Source organism: Pinus tabuliformis, chromosome 3_2 (genome assembly GCF_031772625.1).
Source record: "Pinus tabuliformis cultivar Carrire ecotype Pingquan chromosome 3_2, CPIR1, whole genome shotgun sequence".
NCBI lineage: Eukaryota > Viridiplantae > Streptophyta > Pinopsida > Pinales > Pinaceae > Pinus > Pinus tabuliformis.
In genome coordinates this window covers 583,791,860-583,815,912 of record NC_142302.1, presented here as the reverse complement: position 1 = coordinate 583,815,912, position 24,053 = coordinate 583,791,860, and the positions used below count along the sequence as shown (strand labels likewise).

General features: G+C 39.4%; 1 pseudogene; it reads left to right on the top strand.

The window, feature by feature from the left end:
- Nucleotides 1-1,156: 1,156 nt before the first annotated feature.
- Nucleotides 1,157-24,053, top strand: part of LOC149181903 (ABC transporter D family member 2, chloroplastic pseudogene) — a 37,502-nt pseudogene continuing 14,605 nt past the window's right edge.

The following is a 24,053-nucleotide window of genomic DNA, read 5'->3' as shown; positions in this document are numbered from 1 at the left end:
TCTATGTTCTGTTTCCTGGAGAAGTCCCTCCACTGAATTGTGATGTATTCTTGAAGCCCTCCTCTGGTATCCAGATTAATGAGAATCCGCGCATATGCCATCATACCTGTGTGAAGGTATGATTTGTCATAATCCATGTAGACGCCGATAGCATTACCTATTCTGCGGAAGATATCTTCAGACCAAAGTTGCAGGGGGAGACCGGGGAGCCTGATCCAAACAGGGCCAATGCCGATCTGTTCCGTGGCCGGATCGAACATGAGAGTCCAGTGCTTAAGAAGTACAGGGGCATGTTCAAAGTGCCAAAAAGAGGAGAGAACCCAGTTTGTGTGATCGGCACGAGCGAACCGTAATGCGAACCATCCCCTCACAAAGGTTGCACGAAGGGGATGTGAACCAAGTGTTGTCCCCAAACTTCAGTAGCCCAGGCTTTCAAACGTGCAGCTGAGTAATTTTTGCCTCTGATATGTCCCACGAGAACCCTATCTGCAAATTCCATGATGTCTCCCCACTGGATGTCCTCCTCGAGCCAGAGAAAAATGTCCTCCTCCCTGGATCTTAAACAACGGTACTTTTTACCCAGGCCTGGTCTCGGCGGATGAGGCTGGGGGGGGTTCAATACAGGGGAGGAATCAAGCCCACGAAGAGGGTTAGTGGCGAATGCAAGGGGAGGGGGGATGGAGCCAGCAACAGGAATTGAATCGGAGAGTGGGGGAATATCAGTGAAACAACCCGAATGAGAGCCAGTTGCAGGGAGGGGGGGATGAGGGGGAGCAGAAGACGGAGCGGCAGAGTATGGCCAGTGAATCGCAGCGGACTGAGAGGAACTAGGGATAGGGTTAAGGCAACAAACGAAAAAAACCAGAGTGGCTGGCGAGTGAGGCGGAGTAGACAAAGCCGGCCAGGTGAGGGGAATATCCGGGAGAATAACTGGAAGGTGTCGCGGTGAGTCACTGGCAGAGTAAGCAACCAAATTGACCGAAGGATCCGGGTGAAACATACCTTGTGAGGAGGAATAGGGCGTACGCCAGATGGAGACGCCATCCAGCAGATCTTCGGTGTAGTCGACAGCATCAAGGTCCTCCATGATGCCAGCTAGCGAACCCCTCGAAACGGTGGGCACCTCGAAACACAGGTAACCAGGGAGAGATACGGGATGTGGAAGCGAGGCGTAACAGCAGGGAGGGAATCAAACGGCAGGGGCAAAATGATGCGGAGACGGGAAGCTGCAGAGCGTCGGATGCTGGTGGACAGTCAAGGAACGATGACGGTTGCGGAGGTAAGGTAACCGGGAGAGGTGCAGGGAGCGGGCATAGTAAACTGCAGACAAGGGTTTCAAGAACGAAAACCCTAACCGTATCCGCCTCGCACCGCAGTCGCCATATGAAGATATGAATAAATTGAAATTATATAACTTTATACATATCAATGTAGTGATGTTGAAATTTTAACCTTTGAATATTGCCTAAACATTAGAAAACGTGTTGCAGTCGTATAAACAAATTTTCATTATATGGCCATTACAAATAAGTTGATCAATATAAAATTAACACCAAATCGACATTAACAAGATTGATGAAGTAAGGAATTTCGTGTGTGTGTGTAATCCATTTCCATTCGACATATTATATAGGATACCAAGGGTACAACTATATTTGACATACCAATCCATGTTATGCCAATTGTAAGTTATGTACCTTTCAAAACCCTAATTTCTGGATTGTTTTTATTGTTGACCTTTTTCATAATATATCTCTAAAATTTGAACCCTGTGGGGAACCTACACACCCAAGAGGCATAATACACTTGCTAATCCAAGTAATGGAGGAAGACTTCTCAAATCAAAATAAATCCATTGAGAATAAAACACTCTATGAAGGTTTGAGTTTTGTAAACATTGGGGTTCCTTTGTTGTGTTGCCTATGGTTTGTGCTACAAGAGGGGGATCGACCCTCTCCTACAAGAATCTTGTGACTAATAATAGTCATTCAACTTGCATTGTGAGAGGTTATGCGCACTCATCTCATCACTCACAACCTACGAAGAACTCAAAGGTAGAGGGAAAGGAGGCTTCTTTCTTAGAGAAGCAACCAGTCGAGGCATGCTGGCAAAGTCGCACTTAGGAATATTTCCTACCAAAGGTAGTGCAAGATATGAAATATTAAATCAAATAAAAAAGAATTGGAAAATATGCGGGAACATGCACTGATTTGCAAGTTTATAAGTGTGTGGCCATTAGAAAAGCTTAATCTAGTGAATCCAAAATAAATGGAAGTCAAATGGACAACTCGATATGAAGTTAGGAGAAAAAGGATTCTTCACTATGAATTTTGCAAATCTAGAGGATAGAACAATAGTCTCTAAGAATGGGCCCTATTTTTTCAACCCCACGTGGATTTACATTTTCTTTTGGAAGTAATAATTTATCCCAAAAAAGGAAGATTTTCTTGCAACCCCAGTATGGGTTTTCCTCTTCTCTCTTCTGAAAGCTTTCTTGGAGGAGGAAACCATAGAGAGAATAGGAAATGCCTTAGGTCAATTTTTCAAAGTGTCTTAATTAATGAGGAAAGGTATATATACTTCATATGCTAGGATATGTGTTTACATGAAAATTTCTTAGTTGTTGCCTCTTCCTATTGACATTTCTTACTAGGACACTGTATGGAAGTAATCCATGGAATATAAACCTATCCCATTTAGACCATGTAGAAGATGTATGAGTATTGTCACCTCTTTCAATATTTCCCGCTTGTTCCATGAGAGCCTCCCCCTATGTAGCCTACTCTAAAGGATTTGTATGGCTTTGAAAGACCACATGGAAGAAGGATAAATCCTCGGTCTCAACTAGCAATGAATTCTAGGGTTAACCTTAAAACGAAGAACAATTTTGAATCTTTGGATTCTCAAGAAGATCCCCCTTATTAATATGCACATAATGAGGTTTCAACAACTGCTAAAGAAGATAAAGGCTCAAGATGTAGTTTAGAACCATCGATTGAACATTGAAGGATTCAACGGGAAAATAAGGAAAAAACCATTGCCTGATGAAGCAATCATGACATTAGTGAAAAACGTAGCTGATCAAGATGCCCTAGAGGATATGGAACTCGATGATCTTGGTTTGTCACCGTGGCAGAGTCTTGGAAAGGTAAGGATCCTCAATCCATTATGGAGAATCAAGTTCAACTAATTCATAAGGAATATCTCAAAGTAAGGAATCAAAAAGGACATGATCATACAAGCTCCATCTCCTCCAAACCACACTTACATATCCACACCCACCCCTTCAAATATATGCACAAGATGCCTAAGGAGGACAAAAAAAGGAGTAAGAGTTACAAGTAAGTGCTAAAGGAATTATGAGAGATGTTGGTTAATTATGTACAAATCGAGTTATTTATGGAAGCATTCTCCTTCTACCAACTAAATAATCCATGAAGAACATCTCTTGGGATATCATGGGCCTCAACTGCAAAGGTAAACAAAGGTTTCTCAAAGAAAGGATTTGTATGAAACTTCCTTTTATAGTGATGCTATAGGAAAAAAAATGTTCCAATGAGAATGTGAGTAAGCTTGCCTCTCATTATTGGAAAGGATGTCAATCAACTGTGTTGGATGCCTCAAGACAAGCTAGAGGGTTTAGGTGATGTTGTGCAATCCAAATAAATTTCATCATTGATTTATCAATTGTCCTTCGTATTCTCATCTTATTTCCATCTTTTTGGATTATCTAATATTGGTTGCAACTCAAATGTATATGGGACTCATTTGGTGGGTAATAAGCCAGGGTTTCTCAAAATTTTGTGTAATGTAGGACCTCTAATGTTTGTTTTCCAATGGATATATGGAGGATACTTTAATCTCATCAAGTCTCTCGAGGAGAAACAAGGAGGATTATAACATCTAAATTTACATGTAGAGAACTTTAAAGGAATGATCAGAAAATTGAGCATAGCCAATTTGGACATGATTAATGCCATTTTTACCTCGAACAATTACAAGATGTGGAGGCCTCAAATTGGATCAAGGTTGGATCGTTTCTTAATATATGAATCACCATTAGAAAGATATGTTTTACTTGAAGCTTCCATCTTACCTTGTGGGGGATCAGACCATTGGCCTATATGATTGGATAGTGTCATAAAGACTAGCTGAAAAAGTTGTCCCTTCTACTTTGAAAGCTTATAGTTGAAGGACCCGTCCTTTTTGGAAAATACAAAGGGATGGTGAATGGAATCCAATTTCATTGAAGGGATGATGATGAATTTTTTTTAGCAAAAGATAAAATATCTCAAATCTAAAATCAAGAAATGAAATCAAGAGGACTTTCTTAATACTTTCAATCTAAGAGGGCTCGAGAGGATCAAATGCAAAAATTACAATAAAGGTTAATTTTGAAGGGGTGCATTGAATAATTGACTACCACAGAAGTAAATTTAATCACTCAACTTTACGAACATAACAATCAATAAGATATATTTTAGAAATAGAATTACGGGAGAAAGTAGATGTAAGAGGATGAAAGAAACACTAAGTTCTTCCATAAATCAATGGTGAAGAATCATTACCATAACCATATCTCCTCGCTTAAGGATAATTAGGGCAAGAAATCACATATCCAAAGGATATGGAAGTTGAATTGGTATCTTATTACAATCCTCTACTCTCATATACATAGCCTAATAGAATCACAACCATTAGGAAAATAACCAAACACATGCCTCCATTGATCAAACAGGAATAGAATGAGCCATTAACGAGAAAAAGCTCTTTATCGTAGGTGGAAGAAGCAGTAATGAACATGCCCAAAAGCAAATCCCCATGGTAGGATGGCCTTACAATGAATTTCTTCGAGGTTAATTGATCTTTCCCAGGGTAGGAAATTATGGAGTTGATAGAAAATCAATAATGTGTGCATCAACGCTTCCTACCCTCAATGTTGCCTTCTTAACTCTGGTTCCTAAATCTGATCAAGCATATGAACCAAGTAGATTTCACCCCATATAATTGTGCAACGTCATGTATAAACTCATCTTTAAATTCATAGCTAACCACTTTAAGCCTTTGCTTCCTTCACTTATCTCACCCAAACAAATGGATTATGTGGAAGGGTGTCAAATTCTGGTTGGTACTATAGTGGCCCATAAGGTAATTCACTCTTTGAAAAAAGTATAAAAAGGTAAGCATGATTATCATATTATATTTATCCAAATATTTTTATAAATTAAATTGGTATTGTGTCTATCAAATTTGTTGGCTTTTCGCTTATCTAGGATTGGTCTAGTTGGATTGGCTTACTTATTTCCTTATCTTTTTTCTCCATCCTTATCAATCGTTTCCCCTTCATCACTTTCAATCCTTCCCAAGGAATCAAGCAAGGGGATCCCCTTTCTTTTTTCCTTTTATTGTAGTCATGGGAGGGCTTAGTATTTCACTTAAGGCTATTGTAGTGGCAAGAAAAACCAAGGTCCTTCACCTCTTTGGGGAGGATCTCCTAGTTTCACATAAGTAATTCGTGGATGCACCATTGTCAAGCCCTAGATTTGGGCACCCCTTTAACCGAGGTGTACGCCATGAGCAACATCCCCATCACACAATTTGTGATGAAGATATCACAGTAATGTGACAAAAGTAGATGTTTGGAAATGACGTGCCAACATGACGTGTCAAAGAATATACACTTGGGGTTTCCACTAGAATGATGTGGATGGCTCAGTGGAACAGTGGATGTGGACAACCAACTACCCAACTTGACTGAACAATGGGTGAAAAATTGAGAGAAATACTATGGGAGATGACATAGGAACCCCTAGGTGTAGCCCAAGAGGACCCTAAGATGAGTGGTCAAGTGGAAGAAGTTTGTTGGCTTGGGGCACATTGGGCCAAATGATGGGCGATGTGATGGAACAAAGTCATGGACCTAGGTGACCCAACCAACCAAGTGCATAGTTGAGGGCATGCCATTGGAGACAATGTAGGGTGACATGGGCAGAACAAATGAGAAAAATAAGCGTGAGGGGTCTAACCTATGAGCTCTTGGGTGGAACAATGGTATTGGTTAGACCCAAGGCACATATCTCACAAAGGATGATTTGAAACATGTGCATATGAGGGAAGTTGCACAGAGGGGAGGCATGACTCGTATAGATTAAATAATCACACAATGGAGAGAAGATGCATGGGATCATCCAATGCCAGCTGAAGTCATATAATGAAGAGACTTAGAATTGGTGTGAAGGAATATAAGGAGAGACAAAAAAAATAGTTTGGGGCCTGTGGTTGTGCAAACTCGGGAAAACTTTGGAACTGAACCGAGATGATATGAATAAGGTAGTAGTGACCTGAGTAGGGTGTCGATTTGACTTGGATGGGGTCCAATGGGTGGGGAAAGGATTTGAGGTATATGTTTTTGGATTTTCGGTGTGTATTCCTATAGATTGAGCCTTTTCCCTGATGTATTATTATATTTTTGATCTACTAATAAAGAAAAAGGTCAGAGAGACATTCCTTATGAATTTTGTGTGTGTGTATGATGATATTGATGGATTAGCGTCTTGCATATGATTCTCATGTTTCTATTAATGGAAGTTTAACTAAAGTAGATGAGATAGTGACATTACTTGCACTATATCTATGATTTATGATATTCCTCTAAGTAACTAAGGGTATAGAGATTATATAAGTAAACTTGTGAGTAATAGTCTAGGTGGAGTAACTATGTACTTCATGAGGTATAGATGTCAGTGCTGCATGCTTGAGGGGTCGTAGAATGAAAAAGGCACCTTGTAATTGTAGGATCCTATGGGGTCATGACAGGTGGTATCAAAGTATACCACTCTACACACAAGTCAAGGAATTGATATTAAGGTGGTGAAGAGATGTACCACACAAAGGTGGTCTCAAAAGAAGCATAGATATAGGTCCATGCAAGTGTGAAAGAGGTGGTAGTTGCCTCAAAGGGAGAAGAAAGAACCAAAGAAATATTGTAAATATAGTTACCTTAATATCTTGCAGGTTATTAGGGAAAGGGGCTTCTGTAATCGATTTCCAAGTGGGAAAGGGGTGTTTGGCTATTGGTTCTTGGTATAGGTTGAAGATGGATAGTGCCTTAGGGAGTTTGATCTCTAGCGCAACCTATGATGACTAATCATGGGAAAAAGATGCAAATAAGTGTTTGAAGAGCATTTGAAGCATTATAAGCAAGTGGGCCAAATAGATGGACAAGTTGAGGGAGTTGGCATCAAGCATTGAGGAATCCCAACTAGAAGTGGAAGAAGAAATGAAGGTGCACCCTACTTTATCAAGAAAGATAAAATGAAACCAATGTTTAGAGGAACACTTTGTGAAGTTTTTCCTAAGAGAAGAGAGAGCTTGTGACAATACTAGGATGTCCTAAGCCAAAGAGGGACCTCAAGAGCAAGGACAAGTAACTCCTCCGTGTAAGTATCAGTCAATTTTTGACCATAAAAGGGATCTCAACAACAACCAAGCTAGCCTTGAGACACGGCACCTAAGAATTCCAAGTAGAAAGGGGTATCTTAAAGGGAGCCAAGAGGGAAGTCAGATTTGTGCCATGTACAACATAGATGGAAAGAAGCAAGAAGGGATAAGGTCTAATAATTGGTAGGAAGAAGAAGAAGGTAGAGACCTTGCCTCCATTGTGGAATATTGTAGGTATGCCATGGGCATATATGACTTCTAATTGAACTTGGGAAGATTAAAGAGTATGGGTTGTATTGATAAGGAAGTTCAAGCAGTTAGGATTTATCTTGAGGAAGATTACCCTTAAGATACAATGATAGCTCAAAGCCTCGGAGGCGTGGTTCTATCTTCCTCCCATAAGAAGAGAATAGTGGAGGCATCTGATGTATCCTCCTGTTTAGTCAATTTAGTGTTCCTAAATTGATGTCATTAATTGTCAACCCGGGGCTCGTAAGCTGATGAAGTGAAGGTGTACTATATGTACTTAAGCAACCTCTTAGAGTTTTTGTCGTTTGGGGGTGTTGTTTGTGGTTGATTTATCTTCCTAAAATGGAGTGGTGATTTATAAACAGATGAGTGATGGTGTGTGTAAAGTGAATTCTAGATGAGTGAGAGTGTGTGATTAGTGATTTTTAACTACTTGCTGAAAAGGAAAAGCTTGAATGAAATAAATAACTTGAAATAATTTGAAAGCAAAGAACCACTTTCTAATGGCATTAGACACCATTCATGTTGCTGCAAATAAAAGGTAAGAAAATCACTTAAAAGACCAATGATAAAGTTTATCTCTTCCTAACTCTCTGCCTCTAACACATAGTACTGTGTAAGACACGATTAGGAAGTAGCTAAAGATAAGTCTAAGAAATGATAAAAATGAGAAAAATCTACTTTAAAGACTAGTTATGATGTTCAGCTCTCTCTAACTCTCTGCCTCTAACACATAGTACTGTGTAAGACACGATTAGAGAGTAGTTAAAGATTAGTCTAAAAAGCACCCAAAGCCAGCTGCAAGTTATTAATGTTCTGATCTCTAAAAGATAGACAATTCGTAATAAAGAGATCATTCATATGTTAGCAAACCACTTTGAGAAATAAAACTAAAAAATCAGCTATGAAAATAAAGTAAAGGCAGCAACTAGAATCTGTCAACTGAAACTACCACTAGATATTTAAGCAAATACACAAACACAAAATCAATCCCGGGCTTAAAAAAAACCTGCAAAAGAATAATGTTGATCAGCTAAAAAGAAAGGCTCGAAATGAAATAACAAGAAAGGAAATTACGCTGTACATGTTTCAAATAAGAGAAATGCTGAATAGAAATAAGGAAATGCTGCATATAAAATACATAAAACACTTTACAAGGCTAACATGAATAGGGGCCCTCCATTCATATCATCCAAAGAAAACTCAGAGAATTGTAAACTTCAGAACAACACTGTTTCTATTACTCCATGTGCAGAAAAATACAGTCCAGAGTGCTAGAACAGCACTATAAAAACAGAGTCTTCAAACGCTCTAAATTAACAACAAGTTTATAAAATGCAGCAACTAAAAAGTAACCTTCAGCGTATACAAACGCTAGTTTTATAGGCATCTGAAAGACGACCTAATGCGTACAGCTAAAACTGGAAAACTAACTAACTGTCATGCGTAATTAAGGATTAAAACACGTCATAAGGCTGCGTTGATGAGCTGGAGGTTCTGGTCATTATGGGCATTGAATCCAGAGTTGGATTATGTCCCCCACGGCCTGCATAAGACGGACAAGTCACCTTTTAAACTGACGTGACCTAGCAGCTTACGTATCACCGTTAAGCTGCCTTTATTGACCGTAACTTGACCCTCGTTGACCGGAGGTACAGATGACGTGGATGGCTGAACGGATAGCACAGGAACCTCGAGCACCTTGATTCCTAAGTGCCCATGTGGCTCATTTGGCAAAATGACACGTGGAACCTTGAGTTTAACAAAAAGGCTGCAGGATCATCAGATGGCTGCGGAATGCCTGTAAGTATGTCAAAATCTAAACAAAACAGTCACACATTAGCAAAATCCCTAAATCATGCTTAATGCCATCATATGTAATGATCTGGGTGAGTTTATGCAGCAAAATGGAGCAAAAGGGAGAGATGAGTGAGGGAAAACTGTGAGAAATGATGGATGACCAAGTGTAAAGTAGAGACTCTACATACCCCCACTGCGAGGGTATTGCATGTCCTCATGCAATCAAAAACATGGTTCAGTCCACCTGCTGGGATGCCTCTGCTAGGACATCCAGCCTTCTCTTCTTTCTCTGTGTGGCCACATTGACCCTTGGTCTTTTCATCAAACACCTGAATTTCAGATTGATTAAAGCTCTGTTTAATTTTCTGCATCTCTTCTTGAGCTTTTTGTTTTCCTTCTGCCACAGACCCATATGAAGCATGGTGTTATCTTGGACCATCTTTTCCACATTGCCTTGTATCTTTAGTTTTTCATTTTCTTGTTTGATATGGCGATTTAGCACCTCTAGCTCAAATATTTCCTGCTTCAGTGATTGGACTTGTTGCTCCAAGGGTTGAGCAGTGCTTGGCCCAGCCACTGCTTGTTCCAGCGTCTCCAGGTAATTATAAACTTTTTGTTGATCAGGGTGAACCTCAGGTGAATGCCTTGGGCTATGCTCATGCTGAAATTCGGATCCTTGTTCAAATTCAGGCTCATGCTCAAATGTACTTTCCTCACGTGGAGGATTGGTCTCTAGATACTCAGCGTGTGAAGGGCTTTTCTCCAAGTCAGGACTTGTAGCACCTTTTTGAGGTGTGCTCAAGTCAATGAAGAATGACTATTTACCCTTTGTGGCCCCTACTTTTCTGTTTTGTAATCTGCTGCTCCTTCTTACAGAGGTGGTACTCTGTTTTTCTTTTGGTACTTTTTGCTTTTGTTTTTCCTCCTTTTTGGAAAGGGCAGTTTCATGGAGTTTGGCCATTCTTTGGGCTAAGGGCTGAGTATCTTCTTCACTAGAGTTCTCAGGAGTAGCATAAGTTTCTTGAGCTACAGCTTTGCCTTTATCTTTCTTTTGTTTCATTCTACTCTCTTTTCTCTTTTGAGAAATTTCTTGGGCAAGTTCTAAAAGAGTTTCTGTGATAATTCCCTGAGCTGTTTGATCAGTGTCCATAGCAAGCTCAGGATCAATTTCATGTTCAGGATGATGTACATCAGTTTCTTCTACAATCTGCTCTTGAGCAGTTTTCTCTTGGACAACAGTTTCCTCTTGGACAATAGTTTCCTCTTGGTCAGCAGTTTCAGGGGTAGCCTCCTTTCGTTTTCTTCTACTCTTTCTAGGCACAGAGGTTTCTCCTGCTTCCTCAAAATAGTTTCTTACAAGAAATTTCTCCCAGGTATCTCTTTTTGCTTTCAGCTGTTCCTCAACTAGCATTTTAACAAGATCATGATGACATAGATGTGATTCAATGTTTGTTGGGTTCTTTTGGACCATTGAACACATTTTTCTAAGACTTGAGAGTAGAAAATATGGAAGGTTGATATCATCTCCTAAGAAATGCATCATGACTTTGGCATGGTAAACATATAAGACTCCAAACCTTCCCTCACAAGTAAAGAATTTTTGCACTAATAACAGTAAAGTTGTCCATTCTTCCTTGACATAAGTAACAGGAATCCCTTTGGTAAAAATGCTGGTACCCATACCTGGGTTCTTCAAGATTTGCTTCCACTGTTGGTCTTGGACTGATCGGTTTTTAAACCATCTTTCTCCAGTTTGTAGAAGTGAAGTGGCTTGTGCTATGCTGCTCTCAGTGACTGTAAACTTCAGGTCCCCTATCTCCACTTGATTATCTTTATCCCTGAAGGAACGTGCAAAGGCCTTCGTAACCTCTCTGTGGTAACCTTTAAACTTTTGGATGCATTGGAGCCAATTTGCTTTCTGCAACGCTTCTTTAACTTGAGGATATCCCTCCAAAAATTTTGAACCCTCGGGTTCTGCCCTTAAAAGTTTACCCATTGACTCTACGGTTCTGCTCTTCAAACTTTTGGAAAAGGGAGGTTACACGGCTTCAACAGTAGCCTTAACACAGTGAATTTACGGCTCTGTTCTAAATCAAAAGGCTACACGGCTTCAACAGTGGCCTTAACACCGTAAAATTACGACTCTAATGTAACAGCCGTAACACTGATAACCTGAATTAGCAGAGAGGAATATGTGAAACAGAGTATGACTGAGGTAGCAGCGTAGTGAGCACAGCGGAATGAGGGAAGTGAGGAAATGAAACAGCGTGAATGAAATGGAGTGATACGAGCGTATGAGGGTTATGAAGTGATGGGTGTAAACGGTTAGGTCCTTAGGCTTCGGTCACAGGTCTCCACTTGGCTGCGGGATTATGACTTAGAGAGACGTAGTACAGCAGTCTACGTCACTTAGGTACGAAACCCTTAATGAAAGAGCAGCCGCAATCCAGTTTCAAAATCGTGATGAATTATGACCATTGAGTGGAGAGATACGTGGATTTTTTGGTCGTATGATGGATAAAAACGGATAATCATTACATTTAATGGCAATAAACATAACCCCGGAACTTTAGCAAAATGAGATAACTGTAAGTTTAGGATTTTAAATCATACCTCAGGTCCGCGTTTGAATTGCTTTTGATTATTTTCCACTAACCCTTCATTGTTTTGTTGTTGTTGCATGACCCTTTTCCACTTATTATTGATGACTTCTGAACTGTAACTTTTTCAAACAGACTGTGTTTTTTTTATGCAGGTGCAGAGAGCTGCGGAATCGTTAGATGGTTACAGAATCTTCAGATGGCTGCGGAATCTGCAGTAGTCCCCTCCGGCTGCACAAAATAACTTTAGTTGTCTAAAAAAAATATGACTTTATTGATGGAGTGAAATGTAAATGAATGGATTAATGAATGGATGGATGGATAGAAAGAAATGAGGTGAAGTGAAAGTGATGAGATGATGAATGAGGTGGATGAAATGAGATGGAAGAGAGAGATTTTTTTTTTATTGGAAAACATGAGGTGTCAGGTGACCCTGATTTTCACCTCAGGTTTTCTGTATGAGACTGCCAATCAGAGATTGGTTTTCAGGCTCATACATTTTTTTCTTTTTTTTTTTTTTCTTTTTTTTTTTTTTTTTTTTTTTTTCAAAAACCAAAGATTAGGCTGATGGAGGAGAAGAATCCTTCTCCACCAACCTGATTGCAGAATCTTCTTTGAACAATTTGACAAACTCTTCTTTTGAGAATGGCTTCTGGTAGATTTTCAAGCGGTGGCCATTCACAATAAGAGGAGTATGAAATTCATCAATAGTTTTTACTCGAACTGCTCCATTGCTAAAGACTTCATCAATCTCATATGGCCCAAGCCATTGAGTTTGAAACTTTCCTTTGAAGTCTTTGAATTTTGAATCAAACAATAGAGCCCAATCTCCTCTCTGAAACTTTCTTTCTTTGATATGACGATCATGCCGTTTAGATCTTTGGTGCTGAACTAGATCGGTCCTTAGAATTGCATCTTATCTTATTTCATCTAGCTCATTTAGCTGGTCCATTCTGTGTCTTTGAGCTTTTGAGAGGCTCATTCCCAATTGGACTGCCATCTTGAAGGTCTTGATTTGGAACTCAATGGGGAGCAGGACTTCCTTCCCATAAACAAGTTCATAGGGAGAATGTCCTGTTGTGTTTTTCTATGTAGTCCTATAGGCCCATAAGGCTTCAGGGAGCCTTTCCGCCCAATCTCTTCTATGAAGATGAACAGTCTTGGTGATAATGCCTTCAAGAACTTTATTGGTAGATTCCACTTGGCCATTGGATTGCGGATGGTAGGGAGTAGATGTTCTGTGCTTAATATTATATTCCTCCATCAGCTTCTCCATCAATTTAGATGTAAACTGGCTGCCCTGATCTGTCACAATTTCCCTTGGGACACCAAAACGAGTGAAAATATCCTCAAAAAGAAATTGAACAACTGAATTTTCAGTGGCAGAAGGCAATGCTTTTGCTTCTACCCACTTAGTAACATAATCAGTACAAACCAGTATATACCTTTTTTGCTTTTATGGTGGATTAATTGGTCCAACGAAATCTAGAGCCCATTTCTCAAAGGGTTCGATGCATACCTGAGGCTGTAGAGGCATTTCATTTGAAGGAGTTGGTTTCCCAACTCTTTGGCAGCTGTCACACCTTCTAACATACTGCTTTGCATCTTTAAAGAGAGAAGGCCAATAATATCCTAAAGAAAGGATTTTATAGGCTGTCCTCTTGTCAGCAAAGTGCCCGCCGCATGGTTCATCATGGCATGCCTTAAGGATGCCAGGCATTTCATCTTCCTGAACACACCTTCTGATTATACAATCTGGCCCTGTTTTGAACAATTCATTAGAAATCCAAGAATAATGTGCACTCTCCTAAATGATTTTCCTTTTCTCATTAGGAAATAAGTGTAGAGGAAGCTTCCCTGTAACAAGATAATTAGCCATATCTGCATACCAAGGAGTCTTGGTAGTCACTGCAAACAAGTATTCATCTGGGAACTTATCTTCTACTGGAGAATCCTCATTAATGTTTTGGATTCTAGACAAGAAATCAGCTACTGTGTTTTGTTTTCCAGGTCTATCTAACACAGTAATGTTGAATTCTTGTAAGAGTAAAAGCCATCTTGTGACTCTACCATTGGTGACAGGTTTATTCATTAAATATCTTATGGCAGAGTGATCAGTATGGACAAAGGTTTCATAGCCGGTTATGTAGTGTCTAAACTTGTTGATTGCATGTACCACAGCTAAGAACTCTTTTTCTGTAACAATATAATTTAACTCAGTGGGAGTCAAATTCTTACTTGTGTAATAAATGGCATAAGGGATCAAATCCTTTTGTCCCAAAACATCTCCTAGAGCTGTATCTGAAGCATCAGTAGAGATGTGGAAAGGGAGTTTCCAATTTGGCCCCCTTAAGATGGGTGCTTCAGATATTCTAGACTTTAAAGCTTCAAAGGCAGATTGACACTCAGGATCCCATTTAAACTCACAGTCTTTGGTAAGCAATTTAAAAAGAGGAGATGCTATCCTAGTGAAGTTTTCAATAAATCTTCTGTAATATCCCGTAAACCCAAGAAAACTTCTAACATCCTTCTGGCAATTTGGAACAGGTAACTTAGAGATGACTTCAACTTTGGATCTATCAACCTTAATCCCATCTCCTGAAATATGATGTCCTAAAATAATCCCTTCAGTAAACATCATAAAACACTTTTCATGACTTAAAGAAAGATTTGTTTGCTTACATCTTACCAGTAATTTTTCCAAATTTTCCAAAGCTTCTTCAAATGTATTACCATAAACTGTGAAATCGTCCATGTATACCTCTACACAATCATGAATCAGATCTGAAAAGATTCCTAATACAGCCCTTTGAAATGTAGCAGGTGCATTGCACAATCCAAAAGGGAGTACTCGGTAGGCAAAAGTTCCCCAAGGACAAGTAAATGTGGTTTTGTCTTGATCTTCAGGTGCTACCTGAATTTGATTGTACCCACTAAAACCATCCAAGAATGAGAAATACTTTTTACCTGCTAAAGTGTCTAGTACCTGATCAATAAAAGGTAAAGGAAAATGATCCTTTAAGGTTGCCTTGTTCAATTCTCGATAATCAATGCAAACTCTCCATTTACCATTCTTTTTGGGCACTATAACCAAGGGAGAAACCCATTGGCTATCTAAAATGGGGTAAATGAAGTTTACCTTGAGAAATTTCTGGAGTTCTTCTTTCACGATTTCCCTAAGGTTTGGATTCATCCTTCTTTGTGGTTGCCTAATAGGTCTGCTATTCTCTTCAATGTAGATGTGATGAATACAAGTCTTAGGATCGATTCTTTTCATGTCAGTGTATTCCCATGCAAAGGCAGTGGAATGTTTTTGCAACAGTTTAGTTAATTCTTCTTGTTGTGATCTTCCCATGTTTTTGTTAATGTTTAATGTTTTTCCTGGAAGGATTTCAACTGTAGAACTACCAAACTCTTCCATTGAGAAGAGAGACATTTGTCTAGAGGAGAGATATTCAATATCTGCATCTATCTGAAAATGTGTAGAGTCATATTCTAGAGATACTTCAAAATTTTCTAATGTATTTAGAATTTGACTGTCTTCACTAATCTCAGAGATGGTTAGAACAGGTTGAATAGTATCTTCATCCTCTACCCATTCATTTTCTCCTATTTCTGTTATAGCTTTTGCTGGGGGATACAAGTTGAATTTCTTGGTGGAATTACCATCTGAGATATACATGTCCCCAGACCTATAGCTTATGAAAGCATCAGCTGTGGCCAGCCAAGGTCTTCCTAATATAAGAGGATGTCCTCCTAGATTGTTCTTGGGAGTTAAAATCATAAAATCAACTAGATATTCCCAAGAATCTAGAGAGACTGGAATATCTTCCAATACACCATCAGGTTTAATGATTGATCTATCTGCAAGCTGCAGAAAAGTAGGTGTAAAGAGAAGGTTAGGAAGTTTTAACTGATCCATGGTCTGTCTACTCATGATGTTGATCGCGGCTCCTAAGTCAATCAGAGTATTTGGGATTTCAACCCCATTAATATGAGTTTTGACAATAGGGCTACCGGGATCTACATATTTTTGCATGGTAATCTTACCCATCATTATGTCTGCAATTTTTCCAACTAGATGTATCCTTTTAGTATCTCTGGTTCTTTTTCCTGTTTTCTTCAAACTCAACTCCTTTATTGTCTTCGCTAGAATGGGAATTTCCTTAATGGCTTGTAACAAGGGGATCTTGATACATACATTCTTCAATTCATCTAGGAAGCTATAGTCAGGCACCCATATCTGCTTTTCCACCCCTTTGTCAATTTGCAATCTTTCAGGAAAAGGAGGTGTAGCTAAAGGTGTAGGTTGCTCAACTATGGGAGTTGTAGAGGTTGATTCTTTTTCTTTTTCTTTTTGGATATTTTGGTTTTGAAGTGATACTTCAGAACCTTTATTGACTTTGAGAGATTCCTCCTCAGAAATGCTTGGTTGTTGAACACTTGTAGAAGGTTGATCTAAGATTCTACCTGATCTAAGTTGTACTTCATTAAGAGGAACAACCATATAGGTAGGGAATGGTTGTCCTTCCATCATGTAAGCATTTTGAGGGTTCCTATTATTTGGATTTGGTAATGGCTGAGAGGGAAGTTGATTTGATTTCTGCTGGGATTGAAGTGCTAGTTGAGAATTTTGATTTTGTGGAGGAGGTTGTTGTTGTTGAGGGCATGGCAATGATAGTTGTTGACCTTGGTTTGGAAGTTGTGGAGCTTGCTGATTCTGAAATGATGGAGGATATTGATAGAATTGAGCAAATCTCCCATACGGATTTTGCATGCTTTGGATCCATGCTTGGAAAGCATTTTGAGGTTGAGGCCAAGGTTGTTGCCAAGGATTCCAATTTGGTTGGGATTGAGAATTCATAGAGTTGTTAAACCCTTGATTCTGTTGTCCTTGCCAAGGTCTCCTTGCAATAAAGCAGAGAGATTCAAGTGTATCTGGATCCTCTTGAAAGACTGCTTTGAGGCCAGGAATTGAAGGACAATCCTTGGTCTCATGAGTTTCTGAGCAAATTACACATGTTTCTACAACGTGTGCATCTAAGGGACATTCCCTTAAAGCATGTTTCTTTCTACATTTCGGGCAAAAGATAGCCAAAGCCTCAGCTTCTGCTTTTTGTTTATTGTGAATCTTAAGGGTATCAAGTTGTTCACTAAGACTCCCTAAGATGTCAGTTTTAAATTCATCAAGCATACTGCCGATTTCAGCCCTACTCACTGATCCTGTTGCAGATTTATTTGCCCTAAGGAGAGAAGGATCTCGAGGCCCTTTTTGAGTTTTTGATTTGCCCCTTGAGAGATGGATACAAAGTTCTGCTATGTCATTGAGAGAAAGTTGAGAAATATCCCCTTTCCTCATCATGTTTAAGATGTCTATCCATTCATCCCTAATGGCTTTTAATAAGAGGGCTTTTAAGGTCTCTTCATCCAAGGTATTCATTTTTGCTCTTTTCAAGTTATATTGAAATCTTTCAAGTAAATCTTCTAAGCTCTCATCTTCTTTCTGTATCATTTTAAAAACCTCGTCCTTGTGATTAGTAGGCATGCAATAGTCTAAATACCTATCCAAAAATGTCTGTTTCATCTCATCCCAAGTCCTAATGGATTGAGTGAGTAACCCCATGAACCATTTCAAGGCTTGATCCTTCAGTGTTGAAGGGAACAACTTGAGTTTCTGAGAGTCATCCAGGTAGTCATAAGTTCGACACACCACTTCAAACTCAAATAAGAATGTTTCAGGGTCCTCAGTCCTTAACCCATGGAAGTTAGGGAGGACAGACGGTGATATGTTTTTCATAGTGGCTCGGGAATCCTCATTAACAATGGGAAACCCAAATGAATTATCCCCATTTCTATTTCCTCCTCCAATGGGACCTCTACCTCCATTATTGTTATTGTTGTTTCCTCCTCCTCCTCTACCTCTACCTCTACCTCCTCCTTCTTCCTCTGCCATGATGATTCTCCTAGGGATTTCAAAATCTTCTGGTTCCTCTACAAAAGGTGAATGAGAAGAGATTTCTCCTTCTTCTTCAGATGATTCCAATTCCTCAATTACAATTGGTCTTCCTGTAGGAGAAAGATAAGAGTCTCTTCCTGGTTCAAACTCAATAGAAGGTGTAGGAGAGTCAACTCTTGGCTCTTGAATTCCAGGAATTCTAGGACTAGGAGTTTCGGTTGGAGATAAGGGGGGTGTCTCTTGTCTATCCCTTGAAGCAGATGGACTTGTAAAAATTGAACTTCGAGCTCTAGCTAAAAACCGTCCTCTAGAATCTCTAGCTCTATGCATGTCATTTTTATTTTTTCCTTCAAGTCAAGTTAATAGTTCTTTTTCAGATCTTCCAGTTCACTCTAGGTGCAAGGAGAGAGCATACTCAAGAAACTACCAAATCAATAACTTTTTGTTTTCTGATCCTCCAGATCACCTTGCAGTGCAAGAGGAGAGCATACTTTGATAGGTTATCAACTTCTTTCCTTGAAATCTTTTTTTTTTATGTTTTTTTTTCCTAAGAATATGGCTACTTAATTTCACTTCCCCGGCAACGGCGCCAAAATGTTTAGTCAATTTAGTGTTCCTAAATTGATGTCATTAATTGTCAACCCGAGGCTCGTAAGCTGATGAAGTGAAGGTGTACTATATGTACTTAAGCAACCTCTTAGAGTTTTTGTCGTTTGGGGGTGTTGTTTGTGGTTGATTTATCTTCCTAAAATGGAGTGGTGATTTATAAACAGATGAGTGATGGTGTGTGTAAAGTGAATTCTAGATGAGTGAGAGTGTGTGATTAGTGATTTTTAACTACTTGCTGAAAAGGAAAAGCTTGAATGAAATAAATAACTTGAAATAATTTGAAAGCAAAGAACCACTTTCTAATGGCATTAGACACCATTCATGCTGCTGCAAATAAAAGGTAAGAAAATCACTCAAAAGACCAATGATAAAGTTTATCTCTTCCTAACTCTCTGCCTCTAACACATAGTACTGTGTAAGACACGATTAGGAAGTAGCTAAAGATAAGTATAAGAAATGATAAAAATGAGAAAAATCTACTTTAAAGACTAGTTATGATGTTCAGCTCTCTCTAACTCTCTGCCTCTAACACATAGTACTGTGTAAGACACGATTAGAGAGTAGTTAAAGATTAGTCTAAAAAGCACCCAAAGCCAGCTGTAAGTTATTAATGTTCCGATCTCTAAAAGATAGACAATTCATAATAAAGAGATCATTCATATGTTAGCAAACCACTTTGAGAAATAAAACTAAAAAATCAGCTATGAAAATAAAGTAAAGGCAGCAACTAGAATCTGTCAACTGAAACTACCACTAGATATTTAAGCAAATACACAAACACAAAATCAATCCCGGGCTTAAAAAAAACCTGCAAAAGAATAATGCTGATCAGCTAAAAAGAAAGGCTGGAAATGAAATAACAAGAAAGGAAATTACGCTGTACATGTTTCAAATAAGAGAAATGCTGAATAGAAATAAGGAAATGCTGCATATAAAATACATAAAATACTTTACAAGGCTAACATGAACAAGGGCCCTCCATTCATATCATCCAAAGAAAACTCAGAGAATTGTAAACTTCAGAACATCACTGTTTCTATTACTCCATGTGCAGAAAAATACAGTCCAGAGTGCTAGAACAGCACTATAAAAACAGAGTCTTCAAACGCTCTAAATTAACAACAAGTTTATAAAATGCAGCAACTAAAAAGTAACCTTCAGCGTATACAAACGCTAGTTTTATAGGCATCTGAAAGACGGCCTAATGCGTACAGCTAAAACTGAAAAACTAACTAACTGTCATGCGTAATTAAGGATTAAAACACGTCATAAGGCTGCGTTGATGAGCTGGAGGTTCAGGTCGTTATGGGCATTGAATCCAGAGTTGGATTATGTCCCCCACGGCCTGCATAAGACGGACAAGTCACCTTTTAAACTGACGTGACCTAGCAGCTTACGTATCACCGTTAAGCTGCCTTTATTGACCGTAACTTGACCCTCGTTGACCGGAGGTACAGATGACGTGGATGGCTGAACGGATAGCACAGGAACCTCGAGCACATTGATTCCTAAGTGCCCATGTGGCTCATTTGGCAAAATGACACGTGGAACCTTGAGTTTAACAAAAAGGCTGCGGGATCATCAGATGGCTGCGGAATCAGCAGATGGCTGCGGAATGCCTGTAAGTATGTCAAAATCTAAACAAAACAGTCACACATTAGCAAAATCCCTAAATCATGCTTAATGCCATCATATGTAATGATCTGGGTGAGTTTATGCAGCAAAATGGAGCAAAAGGGAGAGATGAGTGAGGGAAAACTGTGAGAAATGATGGATGACCAAGTGTAAAGTAGAGACTCTACACCTCCTGAGAGTAGAAAAGAGGAGACATTATAGCCATGAAATATGCTTGGTCAAGGGCATCAAAAAGTAGTAGGAGTGTTAGGATAGGCCAGTGGTCAGAAGCATGAATAAGGACCAAGTGATAGGAGGAGGTAAGTTTCGTTGAGTAGGAGAGATGGTTGGATCAACTACGTGGTCATCCTACGAAATAGGTGGTGGGCTCCAGTATTGTAGCAATAATGCTACAACTCCTGGAACTCCCTTCTTTAATTTTATCAACCCGGTAGTTCGTAACAAACTTGGAAGCGACGGTGGTGTATGCACAAGTACTAGCTCTTGCCGCAACTGTCACTTGGTCAGCTGGCACAAGTCCACTAGGAGCTTAAGCCAACTTCTATGAGCTCTCAGAAGAAGCTTTTTAATTGATGGATGAAAGCTAACTTGAAGGAAGCTAATCTAATTGCAAAAAGAAACTGAAAGCCCAAAAGAAACGCAAACCCTAGCAAACCCTAATTCTACCAGCTAGTCCTACTGACGCAAAGGAGAGCATGAAAACTACTGAAAGAGATGCCATTACTTATATGAAGGTAAAATACATGTGTCTAGACTACCTCTATCTGAAGAAAACATCTTTTTGTATTTTTGATTAAGTTGTTGGAATTATCATGCATGTGCTTCTAACTATTTTTGATTGTGCAGAGGTGGATCAAGGAGGAGAAATGCTTGGGAAAGGTTGGCAAGGTTCAGAGAGGGTATAAGGGGTCCCTAACACCCTTCCAGAGAGTCTCACAAAGTTTGGCTGCCAAGAAACCGTGTTTATGAGCTTCTACAGGAAGTCTGCAGGGGTTCTACAGGATGTTCAGGATTTCTATAGGATGTTCTGTAATTCTTCTACAGGATGTTTCGAAATGGGATTTTGGAGCATGGATGGAGGGAAAAAGATGGAGGAATGAGTATGGAGGTGAAATAGGGGTGTGAATAGGTCTAGTACTTGGTGGATGAGGCTAAGGAGCGATTGGATTTGTTCAAGGATGGAGGAAGCGATGATGCACAAGAATGTAGGAATTAGGGCAAGGTGGGGAAAGTATGGAAAATGAAGGGGACGAATCATGGACTAAGGGTTGGAGTAGATTATCTGATGGATTATGGGTAGATAGAGAAGGATAACAGGTGCTCTGCAAGTTATTTTTCGAATTTAACAAATGAAGACTCGGAAAATCAAGAACCTAATTACCTTGACCTAATCTGACCTAGATAATAGCAAAAGAAATGGAACAGAAGTTTATTTGCACAAAATTAGATGAACTAACTATGCAACTAAGAAATCATAACCCTAAGCATGCAGTCAAAACTGATATCAAGTTTGACAACTAAGAATCCAACACTAATACTTGCATGGTGAAGCAAAACAACGTTTTTGTGGGCAGCAAGGTCACCTTTGTCCCAACTCACGATCCCACTGAGGGAGAGGTAAGATCAGAGGTGCTTGAGCCCCTTTTTCCAAGGATCCTTTATGTCATTAATCTATCCAAATCAATCTGAACATGAAAATCTACTTTAATCATCAAAAGCAACCTAAATAACACAACAAGTTTTAAATCTAAATAGCAGATTTTAATCTAAGAATGCAACAAAGACACATAAAAGTAAACAAAGGAGGTACTGGGCGCTTGAGATGGGCCCAACCCTAAGAGCTACAGCCTCCTAAGAGAGATTTAGAGCTGGTGCAAAGCTGGATTCATATTTATTGATCAAGAAATGAAGAGTTACATCAAAACTGTCCACAAGGGGAACTTGAAAATGAGCTGACAGCAAAACTAATCTATTGCCTAAAAATCGAACTACAAAATGACTACAACAAGACTATGAAATGACTAAATACCAGCTAACGAAATGACTAACCACTAGCTAACCAAAATGAGGCCCTAAGCCTTCTTATTTATACAAATTGAGGACCCCAACAGTCCTCCTAAACTTTAGGGACTCGGTTGCCCAAAACTTGTAGTTAACAACAGTCCTACTTGACTTGCTTGGCTGCCCTTGTGCTAATTGATTTGGTGGCCCTTGAACTCCGAGCTGATGGTGGAGAATTCGAGGTAAGGGCCCATAAATGAAGGGAACACCTTCCTAAAAATACTCTCCACGAATTTGGCTGCCAAGTGCTCATTTCAACCATTGACTTTGTCTCCAAATTGACCAAAAAGGCTACACAAAGCACACATTAGACTTGTTGGCATAATGATTAACCCAATTCACTCTATTAGCATAAATATATTAAAAAACATGCAATAAACTAATGAGAATGGTGGATTAAGTCGAATTAGGAGGTTGAATGAGCCCAAATAATTATCCATTTTTGGGGCTCATCAATAGGGGAGCCCAATTTTTAGGCCAAGTGTCAAGAAATAGTCCAATATCTCAAGAAAACATGAGATTGATGACCAAATAACAAGATAGATAGTTGAACATAAAGGTTTATTTTTAATAGTAAACCAAGGACCTAGGGTGCCTAGTGTTGTACCATTGCACCATAATGATGAGCTTGAATTATTTGAGGCTAGAAGATCATGGGTATGTCGAAAGATGTAGTTAAGGACTTTGTCTAGAGAGGCTACATCATGATGTTGATATCCAGTGAAATATGACACGAAGGTTATGGATGGACTACTGTAGAGAGGGAAATAATTTTGAGTGGGGGAGGATGTCAAGCCCTAGAGTTGGGCATGACTTTAACCTAGGTGCATGCCATGGATGGAATCATGTTACACAGTTTGTGACGAAGATATCATAGGAAGTGTGACGAACGTGGATGTTGGGTAAGGGCATACCAACACGAGGTGTTGGAAAACTGACAATTGAGGTTTCCGTTGGGATGATGTGGACAACTTTTTGGCACAATAGATGTGGAAGACCAAGTGTCCAACTTGATAAAAAAATGGGAGAAAAACGAGAGCAGAACCATGGGAGGTGGCACGAGCACCACTTCATGTGACTTAAGACGCTCTCGAGATGAGAAACCAAGTGGAAGAAGTATGTTAGGCCAAGGCACATTGGTGAAAATGATGGGAGATGTGGTGGAACAAAGTCATGGATTAAGGCGAACCAACCAATCGAGCGAGAAGTTGAGGGTATGTTAACTGAGATAAGATCGGGGGACATGGGAAGAATGGGCATGAGGGGTTTAACATGCGAGCACTTGGGCGCAATGTTGGGGTAAGCCCGACCCAAGGTGCACAACTCATAAGGATAAGTTGACACATTTGTATGTGAGGGAAACTACATGGAGGGGAGGCATGACTCATATATGTAACATAATCGCATGATGGAGAGAAGACACGTCGAATCATCCAATGCCAGGTAAAGTCATACAATGAAGTGACTTGGAATAGGTGAAAAGGAATACAAGTAGAGTAAAAAAAAGTGGATCGGGGCCTATGGTCGTGAAAACTAAATTGAACCTTGGAATAAAATTGATATGGGATAGATAGGGTGGAAATGACTCGAGTAAGGTTTCAATTTGACTTGGGTGGGGTCTAATGTGTGGGGAAAGATTTTGTTGTATAAGTTTTTTGGATTTTGGCTATTTATTCCTATAGACCAAGCCTTTGCCTTAATGT